We start from the raw sequence: 13952 nt of genomic DNA, 5'->3' as shown, positions 1-13952 counted from the left end.
TCCTTGATTCGCCTTTTAGGCTAATCTACTAGACTTGACTTGCCATACGCACGTGCATTGGAAACTCCGCCATGATCCGCCAAGACCGATAATTCACATTGTCTCGGGGCCGGGCATTACTTATACTGTCTCGAAGTCGAACTGTCGAGAATTCTCGAAATCGATCACTTGAAGCCCTCGAGATGTCGTGAAGCTCGTGAAATAGAGCCATCGATTTCCACCGTATACCAGGTCGGATCATAAGGGTCTATTGTACACAGTCTTAACTTGCATTTCTGCAAGCGGTTGTTTTCACCGCTCAAACCCATAATCTCCTTATCATATGGCAATAACTTTACCAGTTACGCCAAGGCTCCCCTTCGCCTCTTGCCTACCTAGGTCTTCTATGGAAAAGAGTTATCACACCGACCCAATGAATACTTTAATATGTGCCGTGGCGGATCGAGGATTTATAAATCATAAGTGCTTCACTAATCTTAGTGTAAATTTACAGTGGTCAAACATAATCATAATGGGTTCATGATCAATTATTGAATTTTTGAGGTATTATCTATAAATACATAAAAATAATTTGGCCTAAGTCAATGGGTGTTTCGCACCCATAGCTTCAAACATAGATCCGCCAATTTTATATATGTCTTTACTTATACTGTTATTTTTAAGTCATAGTTAATAATTTATATTTTAACCTCATTTTATCCCTTATATATAGTAAATTAATAGAATTTAACATGGACGTTGGGTGTGATTTTTAATGTCTTCTGTATAGCTAGCAGATAAGCATTAGCCAAAACATGAATTTATTGTTGGGTTTAAGCTTGGTTAGCTTAAAATAAAGAGTGAATGAAAAATTGAGAAAAAATAAAATATTTGAAATTTTCCTTCTTGACAAAGGGATATTGTTTCATATTTGAGGAGGAAAAGACTTTTGATGCCAATTGCTCTTCTTCTAGTTCTTAAAGAGTTAAGAAGAAGACAAGCCTCATGCTGTCGTGGCCGCTCGCTCGGCTTCGACGATTGATTGATTGATATTTTTGGACAAAATTTCTTTAATTATTTAATAAAATATTAATTAAATTAGCCAAATATCCAATCTGAATCAGCGTGCAACCCGATTCATTTTTTTCTCAAATTTTTATTTAAATTTCCCTCCAGTTTTTAAGTGAGTTCTGAAGGGTTGTAAACTTTCAGAAACCGTACTTCCATTGGCTATAAATTCGTTTGATTCCTCATATTTTTCCTTACGAATTTTTTGAACTTCAAGACGTCTTCTTCTTCTTCTGCATAAATCTATTCCAGTGTGATTTACTACCATTGAGTGGTTCGCGGATAACTTGATTTTTGGTACCAATACATTGGTGAATTAAATTGTTCTATCCTGGGAGGATAATATTCCAGCACCTCGAGTACTTGAGGGGAATAATTTCCTTAAGGACACACGGTGCATTTAGTGGGTTTAATTTATTTCGAAATTGTTTTATCATATATTATTCGAACATTCTGTTTCTGTTTCTGTTTTAGAAGTTTATTGTTTCATTATTTATTATAGTAATACACATTGTCTAACATTTATCCCTTCTTTTTTTTTTTTTTTTTGCCGGATTGTTTTATGCCTTCTTTACATTTTATCTTTTTCTTAGTAACTGAAAACAAGAAATATAATGTAGTTGATGACGGCTAACGGTTGACCTTCGCTGGCGTGCTCTGGACTTGGCATATCAATATTCGAGGGTCAACTTATCAATCAAGTGTTTTTGCTTTAGCTTCAATACATAATATCTTATCAATCTGATCATGAATTTTCTTATTTGAAATACTAAATATCATTGTAGGGATATATACTATTAATTATGTTAAAGTAATTATATATTTAATTTTAATAAAGATTTAAATAGATATATGATGTATTCATTTGTGTGTCCTTTAGTTAAAAATAAATGATCTAGTGGATAGAGTTTGGCTTATGTAAAAGATAAAATCATCTGTGCATATACGTTTTTAAGATACGATTAATTCACAATCTAAGTTGGAATTGGACAAGTCATTTGTAGCACAAGACTAAATATAATTTATTTTGATTATAAGTTGGATTATTCTGCATATATGATTAGAAATTTTCTGTTTTACTTTGCACTTCTAGTCTAATATAATATGTTGAATCGAAAATTGATTCATATAGGTTCTTTTTACTGGCTACTGTGTTTGGAGATCCTGTCCTAAGGCAACTAAAAACTTTTCATTTCCCAACGTTTTCTATCAAACCGGAGTTCAAATCCGCTGATTAATTTTCTTCAAATAAAGATACGACAACTAAAAGAAAGCTAATCTGAATATGAATAAGACAAGAGGAACTAGTTGGCATGACAGCACTGTCTCGCCAATTAAATACGAGATTTGGTTGATGAAGGAGCAGTAAGATATATGTATTCATTTTTAGTTAAAGAGTGAAAGTCAATATAAGCAGAAAACATGCCAGCATAAGTGCAAGTACGTAGACTTTAAATGGAGTAGTACAAACTCTCAAAATAAACAATTAAGTGGGCAAAAATGGTGGAGAGAAAATTATATACAAGTACGGATGATAATTCAGGAAGGTTTTCTAGGTGTATGTGTACAGTTTACGACTTCATTTTTCTTTTATCATCTTGTCTGACTTTATAGTGAAAATAGAAATTTATTCACATGTCAAGTTGCTCTACTTGCATAATTGTTTATGTTGAAAAAGTACTAATTGTTTCTTGAACTATACGTGGTTTGGCTACGCATTGGACGCGGTTGTCGCATCATTTTTCTTTCTTTATTTTTAAACCGTTCCGTCTTCGAATTTTACTACTGGCAATTGCTTATTGCTATGATCTTCGTGTATGAGACATGCATTAGCCACAGATGTCAGCTTCATTAGATTTCTTTGAATACTGGGAGTTATCGTATTTTAACAGTTCCCGTGCTTTTCATTTTTCTTCTAATAATTGAAAACATGAAACATAATGTTATTGTTGATAAATAGTGGATAATCAACTCTTGTTATTGTTAGGATCGAAATAATAAAGTATCATACTGAAGTTAGTAAAACAAATCTTGAAGGATGATAATTCAAACAACAAAAAAGAAATATACCAAACGAGGCACAAACATATAACGTGGTTCAGTTAATTTGACCTACATCCACGATAGAGATGAGCAATCCACTATATAAAAACAACAATATACCCAGTAGTATCCCACACCATGGGGTCCAGGGAGGGTAGTGTGTACGCAGACCTTACCCCTACCTTGTGACGATAGAGAGACTGTTTCCAATAGTGCCTCAGCTTAGGAAAGCATAAGCACCACATTAATGAAAATATAGACAAGAATGGACAATACCATGAAGCCATATAAAAGCAGAATAAAAACAACCAGATGGTAAGGTGATCAACAATGAAAGAAATAACGGTTAGTCATAAAAACCTACTACTAACAGAAAGCGAAACTGCATGCCAATACTACTATTATGAACACTCTAGACTACCCACTCTACTACCCTAATCTTCGACCTCCATACCTTCCTATCAAGGGTCATATCATCGGTCAGCTGAAGCTGCGCCATGTCTTGCCTGATCACCTCTCCCCACCTCTTCTTTGGCCTACCTCTACCTCTTCGTATGCCTTTCAATGTTAACCTCTCACACCTCCTCACCGGGGCGTCTTTGCTCCTCCTCCTCACATGACCAAACCAGCTAAGTTGCGCTTTCCGCATCTTGTCCTCAATAGCGGTCATACCCACCTAGTCGCGAATAACCTCATTTTTTATCCTATCTAATCTGGGTGCCCGCACATCAATCTAAACATCCTCATCTATGCTAGCTTCATCTTCTGAACAGGAGCGATCTTGACTGGCCAACACTCACTCCCATACAACATCGTTGGTCTGACCACCACTCTGTAGAACTTACCCTTATGTTTCAGTGGTGCCTTCTTGTCACACAAAACACCGGAAGCGAGTCTCTATTTCATCCATCCCGCCCCAATACGATGTGTGACATCTTCTTCAATCTCCCTATCCCCCTGAATAATAAATCCAATGTACTTAAAACTCCCTCTCCTAGGGAGGACCTACGAGTCCAGTCTCACCTCCCCTTCCCCTCCTCGAGTCTCGCTACTGAACTTACACTCCAAGTATTCAGTCTTGGTCCTGCTCAACTTGAAACATTTAGATTCCAGGGTCTGCCTATGTACCTCTAATTGCGTGTTCACACCATCTCGCGTCTCGCCAATCAATACAATATCATCTACAAATAGCATGCACCACGATACCTCCCCTTGGATGTGTTGCTCAGTACATCCATCACTAGAGCAAACAAAAAAGGGCTGAGTGCCGAACCCTGATTGTTACACCCTACGTTTTCGTACGTCGTAAGCCAATTGATGTAAGCTCGGAAATGAGATCATTTTTTAAAGTACACAAAGTAAGTTAATAGTGTTACATTGGAGGTTACAAATATTTAATATCATGAATAACAATTACCAAGAGGGTTGGAAAGCTTAGACGCTAAACAAATTGAAGAAAATAAGTTTGGTCGAATGTTGACAAGTTTTGAATGTAATAACATGTGCTTTTGGGGTGAGACTAAGGTGCTTAGGATGATAAGAATGTTATGTTATGAGTCATTTTAGTCGTATGATAGTCGTGTGTTATGTTTTGAAGTCAAGCGGTTGTGGAACAAAAGTTGGCAAAGGGGAGCACAAGTTACATTCATAATGTGCTTAAACTTAAGTCAAATGTAGACGTGATTTTCTCGCGATAACCTTTGAATTAAGGTATGATCTATATATCAAATTGAATATCTATGAGTCTAGTTTCTAACGCATTAAATCGTTCATCGATACGATATCGGAATAGAGAGATATTCGTATTTTCGTGAGACCTTGGAAGCAGCTCCTAATGGGACCCACTTAGGCGGTGGTCGACCTACTTCTTTTATAAACGATTTGGACGCCTATTTTTGCTCATTTTTCAACTCAACTTCGTCTCCAAACTTCTACTAACCCTCCTAAACATATACCACAAGGCTTTGAAGTGATTCCAAAGTGATTACACCATATTTCAACATCAAAACATAGTTCTAATGAAGAACATAACCTCCTTGAGGTTGTGTTGTCATTGAGGATTGTTGTGGGATGTGTTTGGCTGAAATTCCAAGTTGTTGCTGCTGGCCAAGGTGAATATAATAGCCTACTAATTGTGCTTAAGCTTTCTTGTAAGTTGGTTAAGTTGTTAGGATGATTAACTAAAAGATAATACTTGGATTAACTTAAGTCACTTCTACGGTGTTATATTGCCATTGAGGGTTGTTGTAAGCTGAATATAACTTGGATTTCGACTTGAAGTTACTGTAGGAGGTATGTGTATTGTGTTCTTGCATATTCTTAAGGTAATCTTGATGTTGATTAAGTTAAATGGACGTAGTAGACATGAACTAGTGAAAAAAGTTACCAATTGAAGATAGTTGGAGTTGTGGATTGTTTCCTTTGTTGTAAAATATATGGTATAAGGATGGAATCATTGATAAATGACCTCATTATCATGTTAATGATACTTTTAAGTTAATGTAAGAAGTCTATAAGGGGTGATATGGGTTATACGAATTCCAATCGGAGCTTGTCGCTCGTTGTGAAGTAGTTGTGACTTGTTGTTTTTATATGGTGTCTTGTTATTGACATTTATATGTTGATGGATTTCTCTGGTTGTTGTTGTTGGTATATGTTATTGGTAAAGGCCCTTGTTACCGGGGAGATGTTGCCCAAATTTACGTAAATGAGCTACTAGCTTAAGTTACAAACTTTGCCTTTGCTCAACACTGATTTTGAATCTCCTTACATTATGATAGATTAAGTTGATTTGTTTGAAGAGTTGCTTGGAAGGTATTAAGGACTCAATGGGTTTAAGGTATGTTAAGGTACTTCCTTCATTATTTTGGCATGATCTAAAGTTAAATGAACATAAACAATACGCTACTCGTAGCAACTAAGGCTACCCATATTGTTCTTTTCTTATAATGTCATTATAAAAAATGTATGTATGATCCTTGAATCCTATTGGGGTTCATATTGATGGTATGGATGTCCATAATATTAGCTGAAGGTGCAAAGACCTTATGTCACTCCGAAAGATTTAGAATGTGATTCCATGAGTCTAGCATGCAGTATATCCATGTATCTATTTTACTCTACCGAGTTGCGCTATAGTCGGCCAGGTACAACACCTACTGTGCAACCACTGATCAGTTGGTTTTACCGAGCTCAATGTGGCCGGGTATGATTCTACCGAGCCTTATGATGGCCGGGTACATTTTTACCGAGTCCTCTTTGAGGCCGGATACTATGATGATGCCCACAGAGGCGTATATTTTTAAAAGTTTATGTATATATATGTATTATGCATTTCATGTCAGTAGCCCCCAGAGGCACTTAGATGTTACAGGTTGTATTCCCTCTATCTCTTTTTACATTACTGTTCTTGTTTATGCTTTCCTACCTTACATACTCGGTACTTTATTCGTACTAGCGTCCCTTTGCTTGGGGATGCTGCGTTTCATGCCCGCAGGTACTAATAAATATGTTGACATTCCTCCTAGTAGGCTATCAGCTCAATGGAAGGTGTTGGTGCACTCCACTTGCTCCGGAGTTACCTATTTGGTCAGTATGATTTAGACATATTGATTGGTATGGCGGGGCCCTGTCCCAACCTTTATGATGTGTATGTACTCTTAGAGGCTTGTAGACATATGTCATGTATATGAAAGATTGTATGACCTTGTCGGCCTTTGTTTAGTGTACAAGTTTTCATTTTGGTCTAATAGGACTGCATGTCACATGTATAAGTTTGTATTACATGTTGGGTCGTCCTATGTCAAGTTTTACCTCATGTTTTATTCTAGTTATATAATGACGGCCCTTCTGGCCCATTTACCCATGATGGTATGATAAGAAAGATACGTTACGTTGGTACTCGATTGGGTAAGGCATCGGGTTCCCGTTGGGCCATCCAATTTGGGTCGTGATAAAAGTTATATCATAGCAAATTTATCCTAGGGAGTCTACACGCCGTGTGTAGTAGAGTCTTGTTTATGGGTGTGTTGTGCACCTCACTTATAAGCAAGAGGCTATAGGGCATTTAGGTCTGTCACTCTTTCTACTTACTCTAGATTGTGTGGTAGAGCTCAGTTATAGGAATTCAAACCCTAAATTCTACTTTAGTCGTAATACAACAATACCTACATCCACAAAGTCAGTTGGTAAGAGATTGAATGTGGCTCTGGAAGAGCTGAGTTAGAGGAACTCGATTTTGCATCATGCTTATGATGCGTAAATGTTAGGTCTTCAGCAGATTATGTGTGTACTAAGACGTGTAAGCTTCTTGATATGGAGCCCTAAAGCATAAATATCTATCCACCCATATAGTAAAAAGCAATAAGAGAATCAGAAGGTAGATACAAGTTTCAACAAGCAAAAGAAGCAAGATGAAGAAGGGTACGAGGTATCCAGTTAGTGAAGATTATCACTGTTTACAATAAAGGCAGAGAAACATAAGTATTATGAGTTACTTTCAACAATAACAGAGATCTATACAATTGGCAATACCCATCTCAGTTATGCCCTATAGGAGCTAATAGATATTATTTAAGTGAAATATGGGATATTAGGATCCAATTGGAGTTAGAGTAACCATAGATGGTGGATGGATTGTTAGCATTAGCTGATATTTTCGAAGGATATTACAAACATGGTAATAGTTCTCCTTGTGAGACAACTCGATGGTGCACTCTAGAATAGCACATTTAGCTATGAAATACTAGAATATCCAAAAAATTTAGATGTTTGGCACAATCCTAGAAGAGATAAATATTTACCTTTGTGTGGCTCCCGTCCCTAGTAAAGAGATAATGTTAGGTGACTCGAAGAGCCAGTGGACGGAGCAAGGGGAGCTAAAAGCGAAAGAATACTTTGTTGAAGTTTTCAGAATAAGGTAATAAATAGAAATATTAGCAGGAGAATAAGAAGAGAGTAAATAAAGTATTATGAGTAAGATGTGATAAATGGGTGATAACGGTAAATCAAAATATGACAGAATGACAGAGTCTATAATCAAGTGAAAGAAAAGACAAAAGGTGACATGCCTTGAGACAATAAAAGAGTATAGGCCAAAGGCTATATCCCCATTCGAGAATTGAGGTGGTGACTCAAATGTGATTACCAGAAGGAAGAATTAGACCCCCGTAGTAATAGAATTTAGTATTGGATAGTAAACAAGATAAACAAAATCGAACATGAATTATGGATCGAAGGAATTGGTAATAGTCGGCATCGTGAGAATTTCGGAGAACGTGTTCCAATAATAATAGAATAAAAAACAGGCAAATAACTTTTAATGGTCTTTTACGAAGACGCTTCCCCAAAGCAAGCACTCTGAGCAGAGTTAATCTTAAGGGACTAAGTGTTCTAGTTACACTAGGTGTTACCTTCGTGCGTAGAAATTCAGTTATCCATGGTACAGAAGGGTTACCATATGGAGAGTAAGGGTCATTGTTGATGTGAAAAAACGCCAAAGATGAAGTGGTAAAACATCTATAGGTAGATCTTTGTAGCACCAAGTCTTTGTACTCTCCAAAAAGGGGGGGGGGTGGGAAGATTATATGATATGGTATTAAGTCGGAGTTACTGGTTCAGGTAACTATGGAATAATAAAGGAAGAATGTGGTAGAAAGGCGAAAGGAATGAGATTGCATTTATTTATACCCTACAGATACGTTACGACTCTAGAACATTATGCAAGCATGCCGCAAGAGAGAGGCAGTAAGGTTTCCCACACCAGATGTTATTGATAAACAAGTGCGAATGAACACTTGATACATAAGGAGCTAGTACGAGTGGTAAGTTAAGACAAAGAAAATAACCCAAGAGAGATTATGCGGAATATAGATATGAGAATGGACCAACGAGTAGTTATTAGCTGATTCGGGAAGAGCCTAATTATGGCTAGACAAGTGGATACAGACAAATCATGCATATTGTGCAAGGTAAACGTAGTGAACCCCAACATAATGAATTCGGTCTCGCAGATATAATGACATTGTTATCCTTGAGAAATATTTGGATAGGATTTGGGGTAGTTAAAAGTACCGTATAAGTGTTACGGAGATAAAAGAAAGTTCCACCCGGGAGATAACTAAAATTTCAGTTCAGAAGCAACCCTACGAGCACAAGGGCGCGTAAATAGGTAACTAAGGATAATTATAGGCAAGTAAGAACATCAAAAATTCTTTTGGGTATAAAATTTAATAATCTTGCAGCTTTACAAGAGTCAGAAGGTCTCCCTATGTACTACAAGGAAAGCTAGCTGAGTAAATAAGGAAGAAGGCTTCAACCTAAGCCTAGTAACTTGAAGAAGATGTGGTCTCTTAACAATAGTCCCACTACAACGTTGTATGCACACCAGAAGAATGTGGCACCTATCGTGGCTAATGAATGGGAAAAAAAATCAAAGGTGATGTTTGAGATAATATGAGGTACAAGGAATTACAGTATTCACGGGCAACAAGACAAGCCAAGTATTCATGAAATAAATGGCAGAGCGACCAGGAAAAGTAATTGCTTACATTTAAAGACAACTCAGAAGGCATGAAAGGAAATCTATGGTGCTAGCAAGTTAAAGGAAGGTTGCGAGTATTATAAATAGATATGTATAGGTCGTAAGCTAAAGTATCATAGAGTGAAAAGATTTTAGGAGATAGGAGTAAGGATAAGAAAAGATGAGTGAGAAGGTGATAAGAATAGATAAGTCCTCGGGATTAAACCCATCAAAACAAGAGAGCTGATGGATTCCGTAAGTTATTGAAAGCTCGGTACAACCTAAATAAACTCAGAGGAGTCTAAGAATAGGTGCATTTAGAAGAGATTGAATGATGCCCTGGTAGTAGAATAAGGGTGTAATTGTGATAGACAAAATGGATGACGTTTAGGCCTTTTATTGAGTAATGATTTAACGAGAAAGGAATTTCATGAATTGCATGGGATTAGAATACCCCCATAAGATGGATCACATTGGAATGCTATGAAATACGGTTATTTAAGTATAGTATTATCCCTAGGTGGATCAGGAAAACCACTTCAGATGTTCCGCGATGACACGTGAGCCCTAGTGACAATGTTTTATGTAAGAGGTTTCAAGTTATCAGCGGGGGATAATAGATCAACATTAAGCTGGATCAACAATAGATGGATAAGAGTTCCAAAGTATGAAAGGAGATTAATAGTAATAAGGAAGCATTAAACGGCTTAGATTTATACATATAGGATAAACGGTGAGTGAGTACCCTGGCATTGGATGGGAGACCTCGGTAATAATAAAACAACAGTAAGAATTATGGTATAGTTTGACCTGCCTAGATGCAGTAAAGCCATAAGGATAGGTATCTACGGCTATCAAACAAGATATAACAATAGTCGTTAGTTTAACAAAGTACCAAGAGAAAAACTTCAGTAAACCTATAGATGCTTAGAGGGACAGCTTGTCATAGTTCTGTATGTGTTCACAAAGTGAGGCCTAGAGACTTGCTAAAAGATAGAGAAAAAAGGAGAGAAGAGTCGCTAGGCACTCATATAAGGACACAGTCGTACATACTGCATGACATAAGATAACAATAGTTACGAGATTGGAAGAATTCTGCCCACAAGTCATGGCATGATAAAGAGGCCTAAAGGCGGGAATGCCCCGGCGTTTGGAGTTATTCACAAAATAGTTACCTAGATGGCAAGGAGAGCATTAAAGCATTCATAAGAGCAATAGTTTATGAAACTGATAAGCACATCATTCAACATTCGAGGACGAATGTTTCAAAAGAGGGAATGATGTTACACCCCACGTTTTCGTACATGAGAGTACATCATAAGCCAATTGATGTAAACTCGAAAATGAGATCATTTTTTAATGTGTTGATACCCAATTTTTCCCTATATATTTTTAATATGCAAAATACTTTCAAAATAGCATATGTATGCGTATAAGTATGTCTAAATGTTTTATTATTTTTCCTTAATTTTTTAAGGATTTTTAAATCAATTTATTGCCCTATCTTATCCAGAAAAAACCCAATACTTATTCGCAAAATTATCATTTTTGGTGATTCATTTATTGGAATCTCATATATATACTAAAATATAGCTAATGTAATTTTTACAAATTTTTACAAAATTATTTGCTATTTTTAAAGCTAAATTGCATATAATTGCAACATTAGCCTATTTTAGATTAATTACATTTAGGTCTATAAAAATTAGGTCCAGTATTTTTAATTTGACAATTATGTGTTATTAATTATTTTAGTACCTTTAATTTATTTCCAAAAATTATTCTAATATTTTTATAAAATAAATAAGGGAAGAGTGACTATTTAAAATATAGCCCAATTGTGTTTCAATTGTAGCCTGAATTGAACTCCAATTTTAAACCCAATTACCTAGCCCAAATCCTAGCCATACCTGACCCACGAACCAATTAGAACAACCCGCCCAGATCCCCTACCTACCCATACAAACTAGGTCGTTGATAAAAATGATCAACGGCCACCACCAACCCTTTCCTAAATTAATTCCTAACTACCCCCAAACCCTAACCATTTCTAGCCTATAGCCGCCTATGAACCCCCCTTCTCTCTCAATCATCTCTCAATCCCCTCTTAACCCCTAGCCGCCACCCTCAATTACCACCTAAAAATCCCCCAAATCTATGGCCTCCGAAGCCATTGGAGGCCTGTATCCACTTCCCTTGGCTTCTATGTGTTCGAGTACTATGGTTTCAAATCCAGATTGGGAAAGCCCAGTCCAGACCTTGGTCGGTTTCAGTTCTTATGGCTGTCTCCGGTCATCTTTGACTTTGCTCCGGCCAGTCATGGCCATTCAAGCCGGACTCTTGACTTCTCCTACTTAGATCGATGGTTTCCAAGCCTTTCTCACCATCTGGGGTTCTTATGAAACCCTAACCTTTTAGGTTCTTATGATTTCTTTAGATCTGTTTTAGATCTCTGTTTACTCTAAACTTTTAAATGCTTTCTCAAGGTTTCTTTCAAAACTCTACCTTCACGAACCCTTATCTTTCCGATTTGAGTTTCTATTAAGTTATTTTGAAGCTTTCTCTGATTTTCTAACATGTTCTACTATTTTTCCTTGTATTGTTCTTTTACTCAAGTTTGCATGTTAAGGGTTTTGACCTTTTGAGATTTCTGAATCTATTTTGTTAGTATTTGTCCGATTTACTTGCTTTTCATCTCTATAACTAAATTGATGGTGAAAACCCTAAAATTTTAGGTTCATTTGAGTCTTGAGACAACTTGCTATGTGATTTACTTGTTCGTCATGCTCTGAATTCGATTAATTTCAAAACCCTAATTTCTCTGGACCTATTCGAACTTCTGAAAACTGCTTCATCTGTTTGAATTAGCTCGATTGTATTCGAAGTCTTTTTTGTTTCAACTTCTGTTTCTCTATGTGATTTGGTTTCTTGCAAGCATTGAAACTAGATTATATTTTTCAGAAAAAGTCTTTTTACCCGGACTTTTGCATGCCTCTGATACCCTTTTTCCCCTATTACTAAGTTGACCTATGTGACTACCATGCTGCAATAATTCACTATCTACTGATTTTGTGATTGTTATTCTCTTTGTCAGAAGTTCAGCCTAGCATGCCCAATGTTTATGCACTCTTTTATATGCTAAATTCCCCTCTAAAATGACCTTCAATATTGGACTGATTTCGAACCTCTCGTGTAATTCTGATTGCACTCGTGTAATTGATTTTTTCCTTGTTTTACTGATTTCCCTGTTTTTTGAATTGGTTTGAAAACTTTCCCTTAGACTTTCGATTCTCTTGTCCTTAACATGGTGTACTTATTTATTCTTGGGAACCCATGTCACTCTCCTTAAATCAGTGATTTTGAAATCCTTGACTCCCTGATTTGCTATGTACTGATTTTCGATTGTCTCCATATGATGCAACTTTACTTTGTTTTATTACCTTATTTGGCTAACGGAGTATTTCAAAGATTCTTTCCTTAATTCTTACCTTATTTGGCTAACGGAGTATTTCAAAGATTCTTTCCTTAATTAAACCTCTATGCACTTACCCCTAATTGTCTACTCTGCATATGATGTTTACTTGATTTCTTTCCTTAAATGATTTCTGCCCATTACCGTTTGATTTTAACTCCTTAATTAAAGGAAGTCCTTATACTGATTTGATTTTAATTGGTACATAGTTCCATATTTACTGCTAAGCCATGATCCTTGACTTATTTTCTGCATGTCTTCAAACTATAAATACCCTGCTCTTTCCTTAACACAGATGAACATACTTAGCTCTGAAATCACTTAGACTCAAAATATTCTCTCTTGCTACTTGTACTTTGCCTATCTTCAAAGTCCTGCTACCTGTTTTTACTATATTTTGCTTCTTTGAACTGGTATGTTCTGATTAAGATTTCAGCATCATAACAATATGTTTACTTAATACTTTTGCCTTCTTGTTTGCCTACTGCTTGTGTTTAGTACAGTACTTAATTTAGCATGTTGTAATTTCCTTCTACCTATTTTGAATCTATTATGTGTCTTAAACCCCTACCCCAATGTGTTTGATACTCATGGTTTATTTGAGGCATGACAGTATTAAGTATTGTTGTCTATGACTCAAACGTGATTCCCCTAGGATCATAACCTTTATGTTACCATTATGTAATTGTGTATTCTGGTTGATTTTTTTAGGCATAACAACACTCCTTATTGATGTGCATGCCCAGAATTAACTAATGTCTAAGTGTATAGGCTCTTTGCAATCCCCAATCCCTGAACCCCTTTGTGTGAAGTTCTTAACTCTGTAACTATTTCCCAGCATCTCTTTCCCTCTTCTTTACTCTGTTTCTT

The sequence above is a fragment of the Nicotiana sylvestris genome, chromosome 2 (genome assembly GCF_000393655.2).
Source record: "Nicotiana sylvestris chromosome 2, ASM39365v2, whole genome shotgun sequence".
Taxonomy (NCBI): Eukaryota; Viridiplantae; Streptophyta; class Magnoliopsida; order Solanales; family Solanaceae; genus Nicotiana; species Nicotiana sylvestris.
This window is presented reverse-complemented; position numbering follows the sequence as displayed.